The sequence below is a fragment of the Carassius carassius genome, chromosome 33 (assembly GCF_963082965.1).
Source record: "Carassius carassius chromosome 33, fCarCar2.1, whole genome shotgun sequence".
Classification (NCBI taxonomy): domain Eukaryota; kingdom Metazoa; phylum Chordata; class Actinopteri; order Cypriniformes; family Cyprinidae; genus Carassius; species Carassius carassius.
In genome coordinates this window covers 25,949,665-25,955,712 of record NC_081787.1, presented here as the reverse complement: position 1 = coordinate 25,955,712, position 6,048 = coordinate 25,949,665, and positions in this window count along the sequence as shown.

Genomic DNA, 6,048 nt, shown 5'->3' with positions numbered 1-6,048 from the left:
GGGAACAAAATGGGGGTTTAAGTTTTCAGTGGAAAAAACAAAAGTTATGTTCTTTACAAGAAAGAAAGGTAGGGATTGAATTTTGAAATTGTACGGAAATAATTTAGAGAGAGTTGAAAAATTTCGTTTTTTGGGAGTGTATTTTGATGTGAGATTAACATGGAGGGAGCATATTAGATATGTAGTAGATAAGTGTAAAAAAGTTATAAATGTCATGAGGTGTATTGCAGGATTGGGGTGGGGAGCGGAGGTTACATCGATGAAATGCATATATATATAGCCTTAATAAGATCAAGGTTAGACTACGGAAGCATTGTATATGGTTCAGCAGCCAAGTCTGTGTTAGCAGACTTGGATGTTATACAAGCTCGGCCTTAAGAGTGTGTATAGGAGCGGTTAAAACCTCCCCAGTATGTGCTCTCAAAGTTGAAGCAGGTGAAATGCCATTGTGGTTGAGGAGGAAGCAGCTGGGGGCTAATTATTGGGTCAATTTAAGAGGACATGGAGATAACCATCCGACAAAAAGGGTGCTTCAGACATGCTGGGAGAAGGAGACATCACAAAAAAACAGGTTTTGGGTGGATAGGGGATCAAATGGCAAAAGATACAGGAGTATATGAAAAAGAGTTTGGCATAAATGTGGTGTGGCCTATTAGACCTGTCTGGGAATTAGAAATACCATGTGTAGATCTGGAAATACTTGAGATTAAACGCAATAATAAGAATGCTGATTTAACTAGTGTATATTATAGTTATAGAGAATGTAAGTATAAGGGACGTATTCAGATTTTCACAGATGGGTCAAAGGACATGCAAACAGAGGCAACAGGATCTGCAGTTGTTGTTCCTAGGTATCAGGTGGAGATTAGTAAAAGAACATCTGATCGTCTGAGTGTGGTTGCAGTTGAACTGTTTGCCATATTGATGGCTTTGGAATGGACAGAACATATTAATGAGAAGGAGATCTTAATATGTAGTGACTCTGTAGCAGCTCTTATAAGTATAAAGACAGGAACAACTAGAAGTCATCAAGATCTACTGTATGAAGTGTTATTTGCGAATTCAAGAATAGTTAGACGGGAAAAATGTAGTATATCTGTGGGTACCTGCACATGTGGGAATTCAGGGAAATGAGAATGCGGATCAGTTGGCAAAAGAAGCAGTTAAAAAAGGAGATGTTGAAGTCAACATTAAATTATCAAAATCAGAGGGGAAAGGCATAGTGTGGAGAAGTAAAAATCAACAATGGCAACAGAGCTGGGATAATGAAACAAAAGGGAGACATTTACACGAAATCCAAAGCAAAGTAGGTATATCAAGAAGTAGGGGAACAAAGAGGAAAGAGCAGGTGATAATGAGCAGGCTGAGAATTGGGCATAGCAATCTTAATGGTACACTTTTTATTACAGGAAATCATCCTACAAAAATGTGTGAACAATGTCAGGAGGTTGAAACAGTAAAACATATTCTTATAACATGCAGGAAATTTATTCAGGAAAGACAAGAAATGGTAAAAAAATAAGAAGGGTAGATAATACAGTAAAAAGTTTATTGGAGTATGGAGAGAGTGTGGAGGGTAGGAAAGTGATATTTGGTTTTCTGAGGATGACTGGATTAGATAGGAGGATTTAGTATGAATGAGAACAAAGGGTAATTAAAACCGAAAGGTGGCAGTAATGCAACTCAAAGGATGCCAGCTGCCTTTCACCCTTCTTCTTCTTTTTTTGGGGGGGGTTTATGTTCCACGTGAAGTGGAGGATCGTCGACATTAAAATTCATTAAATCACCGAATATAGAGAAATATGCACATACATTGAGTTATAAAACTCGTTCTCTGTGTTTTGGTGACTCGGATGGCTGTGTAACTTTGCGTATCATATAGTGATTGCTGACGAACGTGTCAGGGTGGGGAAGCTAACTGTTTCTCTCCAAAGCTGTAACGTTAAGTGTTGTTGATTTAATCTGTATTAGTGCACTGCTGAAAACTTTACTTGTGCATAACTTAATGCAGAGCAGTATTATTAATGCATAGTTATTTTATTTTTGTGCATAACTTAATGCAGAACAGTATTATTAATGCATAGTTATTTTATTTAGATGGGAGATCCATATAGACCCTTTGTGTTTCCAGGGTGAGTGTAAAGCATTCAAGTGAGTGTTCACATTTATTGATGGTAAAATTGTTTAATAGTGTTTCACTAGAGTGAAATGGTATTATTGTTCTAATGTCATGTGTTTCAAATGTTAAGGGAAAGTTTTGTATTTTGTCCCTTTATAATCCGCAGAGGGAAATCAAGTCAGCATAGGCCGTGTTAACATGTGCTAGAGTGGTGATGAGCTGTAAGTTTGAATCATCAAATTCATTTTGGAAGTCCTGTGAGTACTGATTTAGTAATGTAATGTTGACTGAATATTAAATTGCACAGCTGTGTGTGTAATGTATTAGGGACATCTAAAAATGCAATTTCTAATTTCCTTTGCACTTTTCATGTTATTTGGGTAGCCTTATTTGGTTTGACAATTTCGTTTTGTTGATTGCTGTTACACCTGTGTTTTTATTTGTTTTCCAGCATGAAAGGCTACTACCGTTGTCTATGTTAGTGGTTCTGGTGAAAAGAAGCTAAAACAAGCCCACATATGCAATAAAGCTTCTCTCTCAGTGAGAGATTGTAGCTTTTTACACTGTTAACTGCAAAACTTGCCAACATGAAAGATGTTTCTGACTTATGAACTATATTGTTTTTTGCATTGCAGAGACACAGTTTCTAAGGTGTTAGATGTTCTATGCACTTAAACTTATGTTACAGCTTCAGTGCACAGGATTATCAGTATAGCTTCTTGAGAGCACTATTATTTAGTTAGTTTTTCTGGTGAAACGAAGCTAAAACAAGTCCACATATGCAATATAGCTTATCTCTCATGAGAGAATGTAGCTTTTTACAATGTTAACTGCAAAACTTGCCAACATGAAAGATGTTTCTGACTTATGAACTATATTGTTTTTTGCATTGCAGAAACACAGTTTTTAAGGTGTTAGATGTTCTTTTCACATAAACTAATGTTACAGCTTCAGTGCACAGGATTATCAGTATAGAGCTAGTTAGTTGTTCTGGTCAAAAGAAGCTAAAAGAAGCCCACAAATGTAATATAGCTTCTCTCCCAGTGACAGAATGTAGCTTTTTACAATGTTAACTGCAAAACGTGCCAACATGAAAGATGTTTCTGACTTATGAACTATTGTGTTTTTTGCATTGCAGAAACACAGTTTTTAATGTGTTAGATGTTCTATGCACATAAACTTATGTTACAGCTTCAGTGCACAGGATTATCAGTATAGAGCTTCTGAGAGCACTAATGTTTAGTTTAGTGGTTCTGTTGAGAAGAAGCCAAAACAAGCCCACATATGCAATTCGGCTTCTCTCTCAGTGAGAGAATGTAGCTTTTTACAATGTTAACTGCAAATCTTGCCTACATGAAAGATGTTTCTGACGTATGAACTATATTGTTTTTTGCATTGCTGAAACACAGTTTTTAAGGTGTTAGATGTTCTATGCACATAAACTTATGTTACAGCTTCAGTGCTCAGGATTATCAGTATAGAGCTTCTGAGAGCACTAATGTTTAGTTAGTGGTTCTGGTGAAACGAAGCTAAAACAAGCCCACATATGCAATTTGTCTTCTCTCTCAGTGAGAGAATGTAGCTTTTTACAATGTTAACTGCAAACCTTGCCAACATGAAAGATGTTTCTGACGTATGAACTATAGTGTTTTTGCATTGCAGAAACACAGTTTTTAATGTGTTTGATGTTCTATGCACATAAACTTATGTTACAGCTTCAGTGCACAGGATTATCTGTATAGAGATAATCACTATCATTAAGTTAGTGGTTCTGTTGAAACGAAGCTAAAACAAGCCCACATATGCAATTTGTCTTCTCTCTCAGTGAGAGAACGTAGCTTTTTACAATGTTAACTGCAAAACTTGCCAACATGAAAGATGTTTCTGACTTATGAACTATATTGTTTTTTGCATTGCAGAAACACAGTTTTTAAGGTGTTAGATGTTCTTTGCACATAAACTTATGTTACAGCTTCAGTGCACAGGATTATCAGTATAGAGCTTCTGAGAGCACTAATGTTTAGTTTAGTGGTTCTGTTGAAACGAAGCTAAAACAAGCCCACATATGCAATTCGGCTTCTCTCTCAGTGAGAGAATGTAGCTTTTTATAGTGTTTACTGCAAAACTAGCCAACCCGAAAGATGTTTCTGACTTATGAACTATATTGTTTTTTTGCATTGCAGAGACACAGTTTTTAAGGTGTTAGATGTTCTCTTCACATAAACTTATGTTACAGCTTCAGTGGACCGGATTATCAGTATAGAGCTTCTGAGAATACTAATGTTTAGTGGTTCTGGTCAAAAGAAGCTAAAACAAGCCCACATATGCAATATAGTTTCTCTCTCAGTGAGAGAATGTAGCTTTTTAGAATGTTAACTGCAAAACTTGCCAACATGAAAGATGTGTCTGACTTATGAACTATATTATTTTTTGCATTGCAGAAACACAGTTTTTAGTGTTAGATGTTCTTTGCACAAAAACGTATGTTACAGCTTCAGTGCACAGGATTATCAGTATAGAGCTTCTGAGAGCACTAATGTTTAGTTAGTGGTTCTGGTCAAAAGAAGCTAAAACAAGCCCACATATGCAATATAGCTTCTCTCTCAGTGAGAGAATGTAGCTTTTTACAATGTTAACTGCAAAACTTGCCAACATGAAAGATGTTTCTGACTTATGAACTATAGTGTTTTTGCAATGCAGAAACACAGTTTTTAATGTGTTAGATGTTCTATGCACATAAAATTATTTTACAGTTTCAGTGCACAGGATTGTCAGTATAGAGCTTCAGAGAGCACTAATGTTTAGTTAGTGGTTCTGGTCAAAAGAAGCTAAAACAAGCCCACATAGTCTTTAATGTGTTAGATGTTCTATGCACATAAAATTATGTTACAGCTTCAGTGCACAGGATTATCAGTATAGAGCTTCTGAGAGCACTAATGTTTAGTTTAGTGGTTCTGTTGAAATGAAGCTAAAACAAGCCCACATATGCAATTCAGCTTCTCTCTCAGTGAGAAAATGTAGCTTTTTACAATGTTAACTGCAAAACTTGCCAACATGAAAGATGTTTCTGACTTATGAACTATATTATTTTTTTCATTGCAGAAACACAGTTTTTAGTGTTAGATGTTCTTTGCACATAAACTTATGCTACAGCTTCAGTGCACAGGATTATCAGTATAGAGCTTCTGAGAGCACTAATGTTTAGTTAGTGGTTCTGGTGAAAAGAAGCTACAACAAGCCCACATATGCAATACAGCTTATCTCTCAGTGAGATAATGTAGCTTTTTACAGTGTTTGCTGCAAAACTTGCCAACATGAAAGATGTTTCTGACTTATGAACTATATTGTTTTTTGCATTGCAGAAACACAGTTTTTAAGGGGTTAGATGTTCTATGCACTTAAACTTATGTTACAGCTGTAATACCAATGAGCGGATGGTATTCAACCATCTGTTCCATATTACTGAATCCTGACTCTCTAACACGTTCTGCACTCAAAGACCAGAACGTGAGTTAAAGCAAAAACAAGGACCTTCGTTTTACGACATCTTCCAACATAACTCACCACCGGGGCGCCGCCATGGCGGCAACATCCTGGCGTGGATGAGAATTATAACGCCTCTGAGACTATCCAGAAGATACAAGATCGAACTTCAAAGGAAAGACAAACACCCGCCCTTTTCACTCACGGCGCGACCACACATTCCACAGAACAGACACACACACATTCAGTAACAGGCATGAGCATTTTTGGCTAGCCCATGGACCTGTTTCCATAAAACTATCTCTAAATGTATTTTAATGTCTCCCTTTTTGTGCTCAAATGTATGTATGTGGCATAGTGGAATATATAAATGTTACTGTGTGTTTATTCAAACTTTATATGCATGTAGTTAGGAACAACTCTGTATCTCTGTATACATAATTTGC